General features: G+C 46.4%; 1 pseudogene; it reads right to left on the reverse strand.

Moving 5' to 3' along the window:
* Nucleotides 1-7240: 7240 nt before the first annotated feature.
* On the reverse strand, nt 7241-8704 carry LOC150010261 (eukaryotic translation initiation factor 3 subunit E pseudogene; annotated as a pseudogene).
* Between the last annotated feature and the right edge of the window lie 11646 nt (nt 8705-20350).

Genomic DNA, 20350 nt, shown 5'->3' on the forward strand with positions numbered 1-20350 from the left:
AAAATTGTGGTAAAGTATACAACATAAAATGTATCCTCCTAACCATTTTAAGTGTTAAATATATTCTAATTTTTGTGCCTTTCTCTAGAACTTCTCATCTCACAAAACTGAAACTTTATACTCATTAAACAACGACCCCCTATTTCCTTCTCCTCTTACCCCCTGGCACCCACCATTTTACTTTGTGTCTCTATGAATTTCACTACTCTAGGTACCTGATAGAAGTGGAATGATACAGTATTTGCCTTATTGTGCCTGGCTTACCTTACTTAGCACAATGTCTTCAAGGTTCATCCATGTTGTAGCAAGTGTCAGAATTCCCTTCTTTTTTAAGACTGAATGATAGTCCATTGCGTGTATATACCACATTTTGTTTATCCATTCGTCCATCGATAGATACTTGAGCTGCTTCCTTCTTTTGGCTATTGTGAACAATACTGTTATAAACATGGGTGTGCAGGTAACTGAGACTTGCTTTCACTTCTTTTGGGTATGTTCCCAGAAGTGAAATTGCTGGATCATATAATAATTCTATTTTTATTAATTTATTTTTAACATTTTTTTAAAATTTATTTTTAGAGAGAGGGGAAAGGAGGGAGAAAGAGAGAGCGAGAAACATCAATGTGTGGTTGCCTCTTGCACGCCCCCAACCAGGGACATGGCGGGGACCTGGCCTGCAACCCAGGCATGTGTCCTGACTGGGAATTGAACCAGCAACCCTTTGTTTCACAGGCCAGCACTTAATCCATTGAGCTACACCAGCCAGGGCAGTAATTCTACTTTTAATTTTTTGAAGAACCACCATACTGTTTTCCACAGCAGCTGCACCATTTTACATTCCCACCAACAGTGCACAAATTCCAAGCATTTTTATGCCACTCCACGACCCATCTAAGTTCAAATTACCTCAACAGTCTAGTAGTCCCACTGCCCCCGTTACTACAGGGTGGTAAGTGGTGAAGGGCAGGATCCGCAGTATTCTATATTGGTTAGGAAGTTGAGGAGAGAAGGATATCAGAGGAAGGATGAAACTTCAGCCCCAAGGATTGAAGGCAGAACGAGGGCAGCTCTCCTCATTCTCTCACCTGGGCCTCCCCCAAGGCGTTCCGATTCCCTGTCCTGTCAGAGACCCGAGACCAGACACCAGAAGACTGGAGATGTCTGAGGGTAGCCTGAGGGCTGTGGAGAGTAATAGAGCTGATTTGGGCTGGCACGTCTCAGAAGACAGGAGCGAAACCCAGGCTGAGGACTGGGGCACCTGTCCCGGTGGCCCCCAACCCATTCTGAACCTCCATTAGCTATCCTTTATTGAGCTAATATATGACAAACCTGTGACTCCAGTAACAATGTTAAATGAATTTGTATTTTATTTCCTGTAATTGTATCTGCATACATTTTTAAAAAGCAGCAGGACAAATATGGGCCAGTCTATAGACAAGCCTCTCTGATGATGACTTCAAGCCTTCACACCCGCCCCCTGCCCGCACCCCGGAGGTCAGCCACTTGCAGAATGCTAACAGCACACTCCACCACGGGGCTACAAGGGAGGGCAAGCTCAAGACTGGAGGGGATACAGAGCTCATATTTATAGAATGCTTTACATCTTTAACTCAACAAATCACTAATCCTGTGAAGTAGGTACTATTATTATTAATCCCATTTCACAGACAAGGAAACAGGCACATGGAGCGATGCAAGGAGGTTGGACTGAGAGTAGGGAGACGTGTAGTCTCTCAGTGGTCACGTGCTACCCACTGTGGCTTTCCCCCAGCCCCACCCCCACGACTCACAGGTTCCCGCCTGGGGTGGGAGTAAAGGAGGAAGAACAGAACTGCTTGCAGGTCACTGGGCAAAATGCTTGACTGCTTTCTGGGATGAGTCCAAGTCTAGAAAAGGAACATTAAGAAGAAATTTCCACGGCCCTCCCTTCAGCCAGGGATTTTCCACTGCCTTGGCAGACATGCCTCTCGGAGAAGGGATCTGGCAATCCATAGGAGTTACTAAACAGCTCAGTTCTGCTGGGAAGAGTGTAAGACCTGGTTCTGGATTTGGTTCTGGTTCCTGCCCCAGGAAAGGGAGCAGGTGTGTTAGGAAGGCATAACTGCCCCCAGAAAGATGAATGTGGGTAGGAGGGAACCAGGATGGTGTAAAACAAAATATTCTGCCTACAAGAAATGCAGAGAGAGACCAGCAAGGCCAGGAACCATCAGGGGAAACTTCCTAGAACAGGATGCCTGAGCTAGAGGGGCAGTGGATGAGGAGGTCTGCGAAGGCGGAGAGGAGCATGCAGAACAGGGGAGAAGGAGGGTAATGCGGACCAGCTTTACAAAGTTTGCCACGAACACAGGGACAATGTAGTGGCCAGGAGAGAGTTGGATACAAGAAGTGGAAAATTTGGTGAAAAGGATTGTGTAATACAGACAGCCAAGGTAGGGGCTTGTGCTAAGGCCTTCTGCACTAGTTCTTCCCTCTGCTGGGAACACCCCTCAGAGCCTCACCTGGTTGGTTCCGCATTGGTCAAGTTTAGTTCACATGTCCCCTGCTCTGCTGGGAAGCTTTCCCTGGCCACTCCTGCTAAAGCGGCCTTGAGCCACTCTCTAGCAATTATCCACATGTCATTTTCTCCCCAGCACTTACCACCACCTGCATTTACGGTTCCTTGCAATGCCTGCCTCCTTCCTAGCAGGTGGGAGTTCCAGGAGAGCAGAGCCAGTAGTCAGCTTGTCTCCATCCAATCCCCAGAGCCCAGCACAGAGCAGGCCCTCAGTAAACATTGAGTTTAATTGAACTGCACTTGGAGTGTTATGATAAAAGGAACTCTATCATAATTTTTTTCCCTGAGCACTATTATATGCCAGACTCTGTGGTAAGTGCTTCACAAACATTACATATCTCATTTATTCCTCTATGAGGGAGGTGCTACTATTATCCCTGCCTAACAGGTGAGAAAACTGAGGTCCAGAGAGGTTGGCTAAGTTGTTTAAGAACACACACAGCCAGGATTTGAACTCACATATTAAACCTCTAGGCTAGCACTGTCTGATAGAAATATAATATGAGCCACATAAGTAAGTGAAACATTTTCTAGTAGCTCCATAAAAAAAAATCAGGTGAGGCCCATTTCCCTCTAAAGCACACCCATGCCTTTCCTTTGCCCCCTTTTCTTTCCTGCAGGTGCTACCTTTGCCTTTCTCACTCCTAAACTCCAACAGCCCTTCTTTTGCTTCAGTAACTTGTTTCCTGAGCCTATGCAGCCCAGCTGGCTCACTTCCATTGGGTTGACCAAGAAGTCTGTATGCTTTTTTCTGTAAAATGAATGACAAGATTTTTTCACTTTCACCAATAACTATATGATTTGGATATTTTGAGTATGTCAGCTACCTCCCACTATTGGCTTCTAGTGGGTAGAGGCCAGGGGCACTGCTAAACATCTTCCAATGCATAAGATGGCCCCGCAGCAGAGAATTACTTGGCCAAAATGTCAATAGTACCAAGAAAAATCGCAAACCACTTTTGATATGTTTGATCAGTTACAGCACCTTCACCGTACACTGCACATATCTCTTTTTCTGTGTTTCAATTGTGTTATCTTTTTTGAAATAATAAAGCATAATACACCAAAAATATTACATATTTTCTTCCATCTTCAATATTAAAATGGCTGCAAAAAAATTCACCAATTTTGATAAGTTCTTTTTTAATGCACACTGATATGACAGCTGTCACAATACAATCTAATGAAACTGTTTTGAATGAAGCTAAAGAAAACTAAGTACTACTAGAGCCATCATATGGAAAAAACTAAACGAACTTTTTGGCCAACCCAATGCTGCTTCTGTAACTAAGTAAACTTTTTTTGATTAAAAAAAAAAAAGCAGGTAAAATTAGTTTTAATGATATATTTTATATAATCTGACATTAAAATATTATCATTTCAACATGTAATCGATATAAAAATATTAATAAGATAGTTTTACATTTTATTTTGCTAATGTTCAAAATCTGATGCCTAGTTTACACTTACAACATTTGCTAAAATTTTCTTAGAAAATTATCTGTGTCTAGATTTCGTGAAATTTGCAGTTGAAACACTAGATTCACATGCCCAAGTTGTTCCACACATGTTTAAATGTTTACCAATAACAACATTATCAGTTTTAAAACTTAAATGTAAATTGACTAAAATTAAATAAATTTTAAAATTTAGTTTCTCGGCTGCATTAGTTACATTTCAAGTGCTCAATAGCTACATGTGGCCAGTGGCCACCATATCGGACAGCGCAGCTTTAGGCTGTACAGGTTCATCTGCTGTAGAGGTAGTGTGGTGGGAGCAGTCCAATGGGAGGGACACGGAGCAGACTGGGGACAAGTTGTGGGAGGGAAAGGCAGGAAAAGCTGAGGTGGCAGGCCTGCGCCCACATAAAAATGATGACTAGCCATGACTCCCACCAAGCAGCACAAGCCTGACCCACTCACAAGGGGAGTGCCTCCTAAGGGTGGTGTGTAGCTCTGGGCTTCCTCTCACCAAGAAAGAGACGGCCCTCAGAGTGGCTTCTCTCAGAGCTGCTGTTCCCTCCAGCACCACCACAAGGGATCCTGGGGCTGCATGATGCTGATTTGGAGCAGGCTCAGGGTTGGTGGATACAGGATGATCCTCTTCCCTCCCCTACCTCTGGGCAGCTGGAGGGGGTCAGGTGTGTGGCTCTGTTCAAACAACTCTGGAGTCAAGGACAGCTGGGTTCCAATCCCAGCACAGCTAATTCCTTACTGTGTGACCTTAGACATTAGACGAGTGAAGTCCCCTCTCAGAGCTGCAGTCTCTTCATCTTGAAAATGAAAACCAATAATGAAATCTTGTTAGACTCTGATGATGTCTGTAGAGTGCCCAGCTCATAGTAAATGATCAATTTACAATAGCTTTTCTTCCTAGATAAGCTTCTTTTCTGTTAAGAACAGAAAAATAGACTGGAGAGTGTTCATGATCACTGGACATCAGATTTCCAAAGCTGAGCTGCAGAGGGAGGGAGTTAATCCTAGGTGGACAAGGGTTCCTTCCTCAGAGCTCCCCACTTCCCCTGTAGACACAGACCTGGGTAACCGCTGGGAGTCTAGAGGGGCATGTGCCACTCCCAAAGGTCCTGGGTGCCAGAACATGAGATAAAAATGGTCAAGAGACTCCATCTAGAAATGACGAGTGTGAGTCAAACTGAATCTGGAACAGGTGAGGTCACCCTGAGTCCCTAGTTACTCAGAGGGACACTGTATGTGCCTGGCAGGAATGATGGATGACCTGGGCTCCAGGAAAGCAGGTGGGGCTGGGAACCAGCCAAGACAAAGAAACCGTCAGGGCGGAAACTCCAGACAGGCAAAGCACAGTCTGAGAGGCAGTAGGGAGAGGCCAAAAGTTAGCCTGGTCCGGGTATTTTTGAGGGTGGGGCAGCTCCAATTCCCTCTCCCAGTCAGCACCCCACATGAGCCTTCCCCAGGCTTCCCAACTTCAACTCCCCAGCTCCCAAACCTTTGCTCTGCTGGGTCCTCCCAAGTGCCAAGGCGGAGACAGCCAGGACAGCACCTCTGTCCTCTGCCCTGCCAAAACTCTTTTAGCTCTTGTCATGTCATCCTGCCCACTGAAATCGGTGCTCCTAGAGGTAGGACAAATCTATCTTGCTCATTGTTATGTCTTCTGACATACATCTAAATGCTTACTAGATCTTTGTTGAGGCAGCAGACCCAGGACCTGGGTTGGTTCTCATTGCATTTCTGACACTCATATGGCTGTGGGTCAGCCTCTCTAAGCTTTGTTTCCATATCTACAAAGAGGGAAACATAATCCCTGTGAAGATCCTGGAAAAGAACCAGGTCAGAAAGTGGGAAGAATGAAGCATCCAGCTGGTTTTACAAAGTTTCTGACACAGCTTATGAGCAGATGAACTCAGAGAAGAGGAAACTAAGGTTTAAGGAAATCATGCTGAAAGACTACCTTAGGGAAAACAGTGGAGTTCTCCTTCCAGGACCTCTGCTTAGATCACTCTAATTCAGTTTTGCTGGGAGTTTTCATCCAGAGGTCCTGGAGTGTGCCAGTCGGTTCCTGCCTTAAGAGGTGGCCTTTCCCCACACAACTTCCTTTTTTGGGTGAGGCCTGGCTCCTGGAGCGGGGGAAGGTGCTGGAGGTAGCCTAGATGGCTGCCTCTGATGCTGGGTGAGCCAACGCTGTGTGTGTGTTCGTGGCTCCATAAGCATCCACTGGGTCTTCACTACGCCCCAGAAGGGAGGCAGTCCAGCCCAGTGGTGAGATGCTTGGACTCTGAAGTTCTACTGGAGTCATATTAAAGGAGTCAATGCCCTGAGCCCTTCCTAAGGCCCAGCCTTCTACCTGAAAAAGAGGGCTGTGAGAATGGTGCATGTTCACACAGCATGGCGCCCAGCTCACCTTAAACACAAGAAATTGCAAGTATTTTTTGTTATTAGTTTGTTAGGCTGTCAGCTCTGTGAGGACACAAGGGACACTTGTTTTGGACACTGCCTACCCACAACCATCATCCTTAGTAGGAGCTCAGGTGGCTGAATGAATGGGTGGAAGGAAAGAGAGAAAGAAGGAGAAAGAGCAGATTTGTTCTGGGAGCTCCGAGCTTCCATGCCCGCCACACTCCTTCCATCCCCAGGACATCAGTGAGCTGACTCAAGGCTTCTCTCACCATGTGCTGCGTGGGGCCCAGGAGAACTGGTCTCAGATAGGAATAATGAGTCTAAATCCTGGAGCCTCTCACCAGTTTACCAAACTTAGCCTCCTCAACATTCTCCTCTATAAAATGAGGATGATCATACTATCCTAATGACCTTGTTGAATTGTAGGGAGGCCCAAAAGGTGTATATAAATACACTGAATACATTTGTAAACTGAAGAGTATTAGAGGAGTGATAATGTAGGCTCTGGAACCAGAATTCAAGCAGTCAAATCCCAGCTCCACTGCTCGCAGACCCTGAGCCTCGGTTTCCCAATTTGTAAAACAGGGATAATAATAGTACCCACATGGCAGAGTTAAGAGGGTTAAATGAGATAATGCATGAAAAGCTTTTGAATCAGTGGAGGGCACTCAGTAAATGGTGGTCTTGATAACAAAGCCTGCCCTCAGGAAGGATTTTGTGAACTACTTCTCACTACAGTGTGAGTGAGTGGGAAGACCTACTATGTTCCCTCTCTCAGGAGAATTTAAATCTTTTTTTCTTTTTGAAACACAGCCACTTTTATTGAAATGTTCCAAAATTTATACTCAATATGTTGTTTCTAAAATGTATGTCACTGTTTATGTAATGGTTTTATTATTTCATCGTTCCTTTATAGTTCTTTTTGTCTTTTCTTTACAGTTCTTCAGTAGAAGCCAGAGTCTTGGGTTGCCCAGTTAGGAGCCTCTGACCTACTATTGTGATTAAGTTTCTTCTCAATATTCATGGCCAACATCTGGCTTCTAAATGAAAGACTTTTGGTCTTTTCAATCACTTGCTGGTAGGGTGAGACAGCATTGTTACCCATAACCACATGACCTAATTTAGAATCAATCTTGGCATCCAGGCTTGCATTCCTAATCAAATTTACAATCCACCGTTCAGCTTCTTCTGGAGTCATGTTCAGTTTATCTGCCAACATGTTAATACTGATACACTGGTGAATGCGACATAAAGTCTCAAATATGAAGAGATGCACATTTTCAGTAAAATCCTCAAGACAAGCCACCAAGAAGAAGTCATTCACAAGGACAGATTCACATTCCCTCAGCTTTTTCTGAGCCCCATCAAAAGTCAAAGTTAACATATAAACATTCGACAAACTCTGTAATTGGGTCTTTATATGTGTAAGACTCCTGCTGAATAACTTTAACCAGATCTTTTAGCACCTGCGGGCGTTTTCTAACATCTTTGTTTGTTATGACTGCTGTAGTCAAATAGTGAAGAATATGTGGACACATCGTCTGAATTGCATTAAGATACTGTGGCTGATAAAGGAAGAGATCAATAATATTATCACGCCCTTTGGGGTGGTTGAAGAAAACAAACAGAGACCAGTGAATGAGCCACATTAGCTGCTGAAGAGACTGGAGTGGAGTACTCACAGAATTATTATCAATGGTCTCTTTTAACCACGTAAGGTCTTCCATGGCTGCATCCCAATTCTGCATTAAGATTTCAGAGGCCAGTTTCCCCCAGAGTGAACTCAAAGCATTTCTGTCCATGGCTGGAACCAATACTCTAAAGAAGTAAAGATACTCTGCTGCTCCAGAATAATTCCCACATTCATACTGGAATTTTGAATACCTGTAGAGTGTGTCTAAATATTCTTGCCTAAAACCATGCTTGTCTACCAGGTAGTCAAACAGCATCCGGCCATCCCTGGTTGACTGACTTTGCCTTGTAGCTTCTGGATCTTCAAACATCTTCACAATTGGTTCCGTTTCTGCCTGAAGCTGTTTCAGTTGTGCAACAACCATGGTTCTTTTTTCTCTCAAAGCATGAGGGATATCATCAGAATAAAGGTTTTTGTATACATCCATAGCAAAGTCTACCATGTTGGTATCACTAAGAAGATCCAATTTTCCTTGTAATAATTCTTTTTCATTATATATCTCCTTTACGGAGAGAAAAGCAACGGAAACACTAGATGCCGATCCAAAAAGTGCGCGATGCGTATAGTCAAGTCGTACTCTGCCATCTTGCCAAAAAAAAAAAAAAAAAAAAAGAGAGAGAGAGAGAATTTAAATCTTAATAGGAGTTAAATGAGTGAAATTCCATCTAATGACGGAATTTTAAAAGTAAAGAAGGTATATAGGAGGTAGAGAAGGGCTCCCCAGAGCCCTTAAAATCATAGTTGCTGCCTACTGCATGAATCCTGCCTGGTCCCAAAGAGGAACCACAGGCAGGGAAAGGAGGACATAGTCCCAGTGCCTGAAGAATCTCTCCTCTGCTGGAGAAACAGGAAGCCCCAGCCCCAGGATAGAGCATAACTCCAGCTAAATGCGGAGAGCCTTCTGTAGCATGGCAGGCAACAGCTCAGGCCCAGCTATCAGAAAGGCTCCAAGGGCCCTTCAGGAACAACAGCAGCTGGGGCAGGAGGTGAGGGTGGGCACCAGATGTGATGAGGATTGACCTGAGACCAGGGAGGAGGGGGCGGGCTCTCTCCCAGGGCAGGGGCCTCACCTCCTACATCTGTTTTCTCTACCAAGTGCTTAGCACAAGGCTGACACCTGTAGTAGAAGGTGCAGAGAAGTTCAGAACGTGGGTTCTGGAGTCAGACTACCAAGGCTCAATCCAGACCCCAGCTCTTCTCAATCATGTGGCCTGTGGTTACAGGTAGAGTTAGCTCCTGGCGCCCATTCCCCATCTCTTCCATTTCTCGTTTGGGGAAACGTTGCTCCCCACTTCCCTGTCAGCCCATTGGTACAGGCGAGGCTGCAGGTGTGGAGCCTGTGACCAGACCACCAGATCTGCCAGTCAGCACTGAATCTTCCTGGGCAGTGTCTTTTATCAGTGTGGTCATGTGACCTCCCAACTGTATAATTAGAGCAAGTCCTGGTCCTTGTGTCCCAATCACCGAGAAGAGGTTCTCTTTTCTACTGAACTAGAATTTGGAATGATATGAATCACTCACAGAGTCCAAATATGACACCAAGATGGTGAAGGCAGAGTAGAGAGATTCAATCTTTATGACGTCTTTGAGTCTCCAGATCGTCATGTCTGGATTTGTAGCTTCTGAAGCCAGTAACTTCCCTTTTTTGCATAAACCAGTTTGAATCAGGATTTTTTCTTTTTTTTCGTTTGTATCAGAAAGAGTCTGCAATTCATATGGTGAACTTTCTTAACCTCTCTATAAACTTCAGTTTCCTCATCTGCAAAATAGGGGATGATGCTAATGGTATTTCTCAAGAGAAAGGAAGGGTTATTCTGGGATGATTAGAAGGGTTGATCAGGGTCCAATATTTAACACAGCCTGACACGTTAGACACTCAAAAAACACCAACTTTTAGGCGTTCCATAAGTGTCTGTTAATGACTCTGGCCCAGGGAGGTGAGCTGCGCAAGCCATCTGAAAAAGTCTCTCCCTCTGACTCAGGGTCCCAGGAAACTGGTATGTGTGTGGGGTGGGGGTGGGACACACTTTGTGCAGAGGACTGCCTGACCCATCCAGATAACAGGTGGCACCAAGAAATGCTCTAGTGGGTGTTCTGATTATTTTTCCTCATTCTCACAGTCTAATCGAGCCCATTTCACAGGTGAGAAATGTGAGGCCCAGAGATCAGATCCAGGGTAATGCTAAATTCAGCGCCCAGTCTGTCAGAGCCCATCAGTACTGTCCCATGGGAGTCGCTCCCTGCCAGGTCTCAATCCCAACCAGGCTAAATTAAATGGGTCTGTTACTGTTAAATGAGGGCTTCCAGAAATAATCTTAGCGGTTTTGAAAGGGCAAGAAGGAGTTACAAACACTCCCTCGCTGCTTCCCGTGAGGGTAGGCTCCATCTTCTTTAATCTTCTGTCTCCTACAAAAGGGAACTTGCTGGAGAGGGCTCGGTTTCCCCTTTCTCATCTCCTGTAATCAGGCGTTGTCACAAGTTAGCAGCGGTTTAACCCCCAGAGAGAGCCTGACGCAGTTGTGCTAAAAGGAACCGCGCAAGTCTCACAGCTGGGCTCTGTGCCCTTCCTTCCTTCCTTCCTTCCTTCCTTCCTTCTGAGCGCAGGCTGAGATGTCTGGGGGCAGGGTGGGAGCGGCTCCTCCCACTTCTCTCCAGATCATTCTCACCTCTGGTAATTGAGCTCACGTAGGGCGTTTCTTAAGTAGCCTCCTTGAGCCTCAGTTTCTTCATCTGTAAAATGGCTCCCACACATTTCAGGGTTGCTTTGAGGGGGTTATGGAAAGAATTACTCCTAGGTGTTCAGCACAGGCATCGGCACAAGTAACGGGTGTTCGACCCCTTCCCCCACAGAGAGAGGAGGGCACCTGTGTGCAAGGTCACGCCGCTAATGGGGGCAGAGCAGGGATTCGAACGCGAGTCTCATTTGACTACAAAGACAAATTACTTCCATCTCCAGGAGCTTCAGCCGTCTTTTGCCTGTGAGATCTTCCCCACCCTCTTCCCTAATACTTTGCTTCTTCCCTGCAGAGCACTGTCTCCAGCTCCGCCTCTGCCTGGCGGCCCTTGGGGACCTGGCTGCAGCCCCAGGGAGCCGGCCCTCCAGGCCTAAACAGCTGAGAATAAAAACTGCTTTCTTCCCGGTCCATCCACCCAGCTCGCCATCTACCCAGCCCTGCCCGAGGAAACATCCTGGCGAGGTGCTCTTCCCCTAGGGCCCCGCCGCCTCCATCCACTGCCTCTTGGACACAGCTCTATCGCAGCCACGATTACCATGAAAAATGGGGTCACGTGCCCATGGGTCTCCGTGCTGGATGAGAGTCAAGACCTGTCACCTCCACTGATCCTACAAAAGGGTCTCAACCATTTGGCCTTTAGTTGGTCTCTTCTGATGGAGGAGGTGGGATCTCGACCTCAGTGGCTAATGAAGAGGTATTGGTCACCATGGCAACAGGGAGCCGCTCGCGCTTTCCCCACAGGACTGAGCGCGCTCTTCCAAGGAGCACACTGGATGGCTCCAGTTCTACCTCCGGATAGAGTGGGGCCCGGAAGTTGGGGGCCGATCAGGACCCAAACTCTTCATAAATGCCAACAGGGTAGATGAGCGTCAGCATGCCCAAGACTGTCCAGAGAAGGCTACCTAGAGGAGGGACACTCTGAACAGAGACAAAGAAACCTAACTTACTACAATGGCGTGGACAGAGCACTTGCAGGACAAGGCACAGGGTTGGGCAAACTTACGTAGGAATGAGTAGGGTAGGTGCTTAGTAAGCAGACTAGGGCTTCCAAGACAAGACCCACCCAGAGCAGGGTGGGAGAGCAAGATGAGCAGCCCCAGCTGAATTGTGGGTCTCACACTGCACTTCAGTCCAGGTAGCAAGAGACAATCAAGGGTCACCAAGGCCATGCCCTTGCCTCAAGGCAGCTTGCACTCAGCCTTAGGTATAGTTATGTCCTGTCTTGGACATTCATTAACCTTGAACTCTTCTCAGGAAAGAGGAAGGTGGCCAAGTTCATTGTCCTCATTTCACAGATCAGGAAATTGACACCTGCTTGGTAAAGTATCCCAACCATTGGCTCTAGGGCAGGGCTATCTTAATTCTCTGGTGTGGTGGCTTGTCTAAGAAAGCGCTGTACCACAGTTCTGATGCTGTTTGCCCTTGCTCACGGTGGAGGGGTGCAGGGCCCAACTGAACTCCATGTTTAATGGAGCAGGTGAGCCAGGACAGAGAGCCCTGCCCCTTCCTCTGGTGGCCCTGGGTGGGGGTGCAGCAGGACTCCCTCCTGGATTGCACTGAGAATGAGTCCAGTGTCCCCTCACCCTCCTACAAAAGCCTGCAGTCTAATGGGGAGACAGACCTGTAATGACCACGCAGTGTGGTAAGTGGAAGCACAAGAGAAGGGGTGCTCGCGTCTGCCCAGGGAAACCAGGGGAGACCTCCTCATAGAGGAGGCAGCCTTTCAGAGAACACAAGATACACAGGCCTTTGCTAGGCAGACAAGCAAGGGAAGGGCATCCCAGGCATAGGGAAGGAACAGCATCTGCAAAGACCTAGTGGCCTGGCTGAGCGTGGTGCATTGGGGAAACTGCAAGTCTGGAGACGGACAGTGGCATGACCTAAGCTGCAGAGTGAATAGCGAGGACAGGACTGTGTAACCTGCAGCTGGCTGCATTCAACACCCTTCTAAGCCAGCACACACCCATATGCGCTTTTCTCCAACTAGTAGGTTCATGGAACCCCAAGAACCATACTTGAGGATCTGCTGGATTAGAAGGTAGCCACGGTCAACTTCAGCTACATGCCAACAACAATAATAAATCTCACTGGCATAACGCTGAGATAAAGGGGCCCGGGACCAGTTATTCTATATGACCCAGTTATATCAAGTTCAAAGCCAGGAAAACTGATCTATGGTGGGAGAAGTCAGGATAGTGGTTAACTTTGGGGATATGGAAGGTCTTGAGGAGGGTCTGTGGGTAGGGGGACACTAATAATATTCTGTTTCTTGATCTGAGTATTGGTTTCACAGATGTGTTCTCTTTGTGAAAATTCATCCAGCTATATACTTAAGGTTTGTGTGTTTTTCTGTATGTAGCTTCTACTTAAATTAAATGTTTTCATCCTGATTGGTGTGGCTCAGTTGGTCAGGTGTTGTTCCACGAAGCGAAAGGTCGTCAGTGCGATTCAGGGTCAGGGTACATGCCTGGGTTATGGGTTTGGGGCGTGTACAGTTGAGAGGCAATCCAATCAATGTTTCTCATTTTGCTGTTTCTCTCCTTCTGTTTCCTCCTCCCCTCTACTCTCTCTAAAAATAAATAAATAAAATCTTTGAAACATAACAAGTTAACTGCTTTTCATAAACATCAGTGCAAATGTACACACTAAAATCTTGTGATCACATAATAAGGCTGTAAGCCAAGCATCTAGATAATGTAGAATATGTTTCTGTTGATTTTTTCAGATTATTCCAAAATGAAAACACAAACATTTTAAAGTCTCGTAGAGGTCTCTCAGATTCCAGAGAACCTCTGAAGAGACCCAAGGTTTGGGAAACCCCGACTCAAGAGGAAACATAAGAATGCTCAGTGCTAGGGTTGGGGATGGAGGGTCAATGAGGGGCCTGGAGCCTCTTCCCAGGGCACAGGGAGGTGATGTCCTCTTCCAATAGAATGTGTGGTCCTTGGAGCCTGAGGACCCACAGGGAGAGGGGACTGTTTCCTCCAACCTATCCTATGTCTTAGACCCAGCTCCATCATAGCTGGGATGGCCTTGAGAGGGGGCTCTCCCTGGCTCAGCTGTGAGCTCCTGGAGGGCAGGGGTCTCTCACTCACTTGGTGTCCGTGGCCTGCCACATAGAGGGTCTCAGAGGATCTTTATGCCAGGGCCTCTTTGCCCAATCCCATGTTGGGAATAGAGGAAGGGCATTGTTTGAGCAGTGTGAGTTCCCTGTCACTGGGTACCACAGCAGAGGTTCACAAACCATGAATAGGCAACACTGCAGGAGGGCTTCTAGATGGGGTTAGAGTTGTCCAGTTGCTGCTGGTAGGGGAGACCTGGATGCAGAGGGGTCACTGAGCCCTTGGAACCATTAGTATGGACAGGAAATCCCAGCCCTGCCCACCCATCGGTCTTGCTAGAGCTGCTAACAGCCCAACTCTGGGGGGAGACAGACTCTTCCAGAACCCAGAGAGGGCATCTGTGGGCAGGACGCTCAACAGCCACTCAACAGTTGTCTCTTCCCATCCTTTGGGCCTTCATTTCTCATCTGTCCCCTGACTCAGCCACACCTGCCTGCTCTTAGGTACTATCCTCCTTTTTTTTCCTTTGCTATCTTCACTCAGCCAGCATTTCTCAAACCACCTTTATGATTCCTCCCCTCGCATCGTGCTACCTGGAGTAGCATTTACTCAATATTTTTTTCTTTAAAACAATGTTCAGTTTTTGTTGTTGTTTTAACATGCCTTTGTTCTAAGCAATAATACTGACACAAATTAAATTTTAATTTAAATATTTATATTTTAATATTTAAATATTTAATTTTAATTTAAATATTTATCCCTGTACCACCTAAAATTATCCTGTGTATTACCACGTTGGAAACCATCATACTCAATGGTTCAGCCAGGATGGGCAGTTATTACTTAATAATAATTATAGCCGCCTGTTCATAGTGGGTTTTGTCTCTTCCACACATTCACATTCATAGTCTCATCTGATGCTCTCAATTCCTGCACTGTGGGCCTCATTAGCTTCATTTTACAGATGAAGCTGAAGGTCAGCTGAAGCTCAGAGAGTAGTGGTGACTCACTTAGTGTTACACAGTGAGTTAGGACTTCGGTCCTAATTTAAGCTCTGGTGGCTTCTGACCTAGGATGAAGGCAGGGAAGAAGGAGGCATTTCCCTGTCTCCAGTCAGACCCACAAGAGCTGCAGGATAAAAACTCACATCAGAGAGAAATTAGGGGAAAAGGGGACAACTGTAATTGAAAAACCAAAATAAAAAAAAAAAAGAAAGAAAGAAAAAAAAAAAAAAACAACTCACATCACAGAGAGTTGAATTAGACATGAGGAAGGACTTCCTGGCTAGAATGTTTAGACAGGAGAATGACTGACCAGAGAAGGGTGTGGAATGCCTGGTTTCCAAAGTCATCAAAACAAGATAAAGGCTCGCCCAGCTGTGATAATGCTAGTGCTGCCTAGAGGCAGGGGAATGCACTGAATGACCTCTCCAGGTCTTGTCCAGCCCCATCACACCCTCATTTGTGCGTTTGCCCTCTGTGCACCCCAACATAAGATCCTTGAGGGCAGCAGGGATCTTTGTAAGTCCCCATTTTGCTCAATTCAGTGCCCTGCACAGAGCAGATGTTCAGACAGCATCCATGTGGTAAGCCTATGTGAGGGGCTCTGGCAGCAAGAGGAGCTGAAGTTCTGAGGAGGCAGTCCTGAGGCCCTCCCAGGGTGGCTGGAAGGCTTCCAGGAGGTGGTAAGAAATACATAGGATCTTGGAGGTAGCATATAGTTCAGCTAATGGAGAGGGAGCAGGTAAAGGAGACATTCTGGGGGGCAGACCTGCTGGGGGAATGATGGGGTGGGGACTGAGCCCCAGGAAGTCTGTCACAGGGTAACTCCCAGTTAAGATGCCTTTGCAGGCATGCACCTGTGTCTGCCAAGAGGCGAGGGTGAGATGCAGGGCCTCCGATTACAGTCATGAGCCGGCTGATCTCAGGGATGCAGCTCTTCCAAGAAGATGGCTTTTGAGGAATCTGCCTGGCTGTGGGAATCATGATGCGCTTGCACTGGTTTCAGCTGTTGATTAAACCTCCACCCGTGCAACTAGCACCCCAGGAAGAACACTCTCTTCCTCACAGTGTGTCCCTGCTCCTGTTTTTCGTGTTTATAAGCATCAGGTGGTTTGTAGAGCGATCCACACCCAGTGAGGTCAGCTGAGAAAACAACAGCTGCCACCCTGCTGCCCCTCACTCTGGGAGCTGCAGGCTGTAGCCACCACCAACTCTGGTCACATCCCCTCCTTCCTGCCCTCACCCCTCCGCCTCCCAGGGCTTCGCTTCTGCTTCTGTCCTTGCTCCAGCCTTGCGCCTGCCCAAACTGTTGTTTATCAACACAGACCAGAACATTCTGCTGCCAGCAGAAACACACATGGCGATGGTGCTGCCATCCCACACCCTGCCGTCAACAAACTCCCACGTGCTGTGTGCCACTGTCAAAGCTGGGCACACCACACATTTTCACCGGCACCTGCCAACGCAGCTGCTCCCTGCTGCTTGGAATCGGGCTCTCCTTCTCCCGCAACACGTGTTCTCCACAGGTGTTTCTCAGTGTGTGTGTATACTCATGGTAGAGGCTCACATTTGGGGACCAGGTCAGCACATGCTTTGCCCTCAGACCTGGGCTGTCAATTTTGTATGTTGCTATCGTGTGACATTGGGCAATTAACTTAACCCCTTTGGGTATCAGCTACCTCATTCTTAGAATGGGGATAACAATGACTATATAGGGCCTTTCCTATAGGCTCAGGGGTTAGGCAAGAGAGCAGACATCCAGTAAGTGCTCAATCAATAGGTACTCTGACGGTGGTCATGATGAGAATTGTACCCTCTCTGGAATCTGGCCACTGGTTTTCCTTTCCCAAGGCCTAGTGTTCACACATTCCTGGTTGTGTGACCTTTAACAAGGCAGTCACCTGCTCACTTCTCATGTCCTCACTGGTGACATGGGTGTAACGACCACCTGGCTGAGTCCACAGGCCCACTGTGAGGCCCAAGGGGAGAGCTTACCAGGGCACCATGGCAGCCTATTGAAGGGGTTCAGAACAAGTCTCTCTGAATGTGCCACTTTGACATAAAGATTATTTTGAGCTAAAAGCAATCAAAACCCAGCAGATTGAGGAAAAGCTTTTTATCTTCCCCTCAGCTACCTAAATTTACATAGGAAAAGGGGCCCACACCAGGAAGAGAGCCATTACTTCAGATTCCTTTTCTTCTAAGAAACTTATCTGAGTAACTGGGCAACCTTTTGTTGACCTCTCCTCTGCCTTCCTGTGAATGGCCCTAATCCATTTTGTATTCCCAGACCCCTGCCCTTCTCCTTAGCTCCTGAGGTTATATAAGCTTCGGTTACCTGGCTACCTATTCACATTGTATGTGTAAAATTAAGTTTGATTTTCTGTTTCATGTCAATTTAATTCTTAGCAGACAGAAGAACCTAGAAGGGTAAGAGCAAGTTTCCCCTCCCCCACACCACAATGCCAGCCACAGCCTCAGGAAACTGTGGAAGAAAGGAGTTTCAATGAGGCCACAGCCAAACCTGGGCATATTCAGCCACTTTCCACCTTCCTTCATCTCCTCAGACGGGCAGGCCTCAGCTGGAGTCAGCAGGTCTGGTTTGGCCCTGCTGTGTGTGGGATCACAGTTGGCTCAAGAGGCCACACTGGGATTTCTCTTGCGGCATCTGGGGGCCCCGCCCAGCCCACCATCCCTTCCATCAGACACAGCAGCTCCTCCCAGCAGGACCACTGCCGTGCTGAACCCTCTGGCTCACCCATCTTCTCCTGCTCACCCTCTCCCTGTGGCCCCCTCCGCTGGGAAATCATTGCAAGACCCTGCCCAGCAGGAGCCCCTTTCTGTCTTATCTCTTCAACCCTGTCTTTCTTTCTTGGGCAGCAGACTTGTCTTAGCGTTTTCTGTCCTGGGAAACAGAGAGGTGTATTTGAAGAGAAAGAAAACAGATGTACTTTGAGGACTGAGGAAAATCTGGGCTGAGCGGGTAGCTGAAAATTATGGAGAAGCAAGTCCTGCAGTAGGAGGACCACCAAGTCAGACCACCCGGGCGTGTGGGACTTCTCCCCACACAGTCGCAACTGACTTTTTGCCCCGTGGTGGAAATATGTGAAATGACTGGAGGTAAGAGCTGGCCCAGTCCATGCTGAGAGACTGTGGCTTCTCCCTCTTACCCCTAGGCACTTTCAAGCTCTGGCCACCATCATCTGCAATCTGTTGGCTCAAGGAAACTTTGTATGCATGGCCTGCCCCTAACCTTTGGGATGCTGGGCAGGAGCACAAATGGAAACCCATATGTCACATGTTTAAGTGATCAAAATGTATAAGTCAAGGTAATAAGCTGTCAGATAAAATGTTTGGGGGCTCTGGGGCAGTTGGCTGATTTGGCACAAACATGTTTCAATCTGATCAATATCTTATGCGTTTTATTTTCTCCTAGGCCAGTGTGGCCAGAAGATACTGAAGGCAATATTACACAGTGGTTAAGGCCTCCACCCCTGCACCTTCTAGGGCTGCCAAAACTGAGCCATGTTATTTAATCTCTTTGAGGCTCAATTTCCCCATCTGTCAAATGGGACTAATGATACCTTCCTGATAAAGTTGTGATTATTAAAAGAGATAATTCTTGTAAAGCCCTTAGCATGGTCCTGGAACATAATAATTGCTTGGTAAATTGTGAGCTATTATGCTATTATAATTTCTCCACACAGGGCAATGATACCATCAAGTGGGAAGTTGTGCCCCGTCTCTTCACTGCACACGTGATGAAACAGGTCTCTCAGCAAAGCAGAGGCAGATATGGAACTAGGCCTTCCAAACTTCCCTGAGTCCTGGGTCTTAACCCTAGCTAAAAATAAAAAATAGTTGTACAATTTGAATGTACTTAACGTCAACAAACCATACACTTTGAAAATGATTAGAACAGTACATTTTATGGTGTGTATATTTTTCTACTGTGCTAGTCTGCTAGGGCTGCCATAACAAATCACCACAAACTGGGTGGCCTAAACAACAGAAATTTATTGTCTCAGTTCTGGAGGCTAAAAGTCCAAACTCGAGGTGTCAGTTGGATTAGTGCCAAGGGCTGTGAGGGAGAATCTGCTCCAGGCCTCTCACCTGGCTCTGGTGGTTTGCTGACAATCTCTGGCGTTCCTGCTCGTAGAAGCATCACTTCAGACTTGGCCTTTAGTTTCACATGGTGTTTCCCCTGTGTGTGTGTTTCTCTGTCGGCCCAAATTTCCCTGTTTTATAAGTACACGAGTCAGGTTGAATTAGGGTCCCCCTACTGACTTCATCTTAACTAATTTCATTTTCAATGACCTTATTCCCAAATACAGTCACATTCTGAGGTACAGTGGGTTAGGACTTCAACATATGAATTAGTGGTGGTGGGGAGTGAGTTACAATTCAACATATAACAACCACATTAAAAAAATTTGTGACTACCTTGTACTCAATATCGGATTATAAGCAGGGGGAAAACATTTTTTGTGAAGTCTCAGGATTTTGCTCATAGTATGTCTTAAAAGTGTGTTTCCTGACTTGTGTTAAATCTGGTTCCAAGCAGCTAAAAGAGCTGAAATGTCCCAGTTCCAAGATGAGTCCTCTCCTGGTCATGAACTAGAAAGATTAATGATTAGTACTGTTTCCAGACAAGTATTTAATAAACTCTTTAAAAATGATTCTCTTTGGTTGGCTCAACTCAGCAGGCCTGGAGGCCATCTTGTTTCTGTTATTCTGTCCTCAGAGAAGAGAGGTGACATTCAGTTAGAATAAGCTGAATTCTGTATTGACTTGTTTTGCATGTGAATAGCTTATTTTATTTAAATGTTTTTCCTTTAATGTTTTACTGAGAAAGTCTTTAAACATAGAAAAGTTGCTATGGACACAGATACCCTCGTGAACCATCTGAAAAAAAGTTGCAGGCCTTATGCTGTTTCAGCCTCAAATGCTTCAACATGAATTTTCTAGAAATAGGTTGTTCTGCTACATAATCACATTGTGATTTTCACATCTGAGAAAGCTAACAATAGTTCCATAATATCATCTCATATACAGTCCATACTGAAATATGACCAGGCTGGCTTTTTAAATATTCTTTTTATTTTTTTTTTGAGCTTAATTTATTTTTTATTTTATTCTTTTCCATTTTTTTATTGTTGTTCTATTACGGTTGTCCCATTTCCCTCCTCCCACACCCCCATTACTCTCCCCTTCAAATAATCTAAGGAATTCCAAATCTGTGAGGTTTAGGGGCTTGACAATATTACCTGTGTAATGGGAAATTCTGGTGCTCTTAAAAGTGTAATCTGCCCTCGCTGCTGTGGCTCAGTGGATTGAGCGCTGGTCTGAGAACCAAAAGGTTGCCAGTTTGATTCCCAGTCAGGGCACATGCCTGGGTTGCCAGCCAGGCCCGGGGTTGGGAGCATGGGAGAG

This window comes from Furipterus horrens, unplaced genomic scaffold, assembly GCF_987537825.1.
Source record: "Furipterus horrens unplaced genomic scaffold, mFurHor1.1.pri manual_scaffold_5, whole genome shotgun sequence".
Lineage (NCBI taxonomy): Eukaryota > Metazoa > Chordata > Mammalia > Chiroptera > Furipteridae > Furipterus > Furipterus horrens.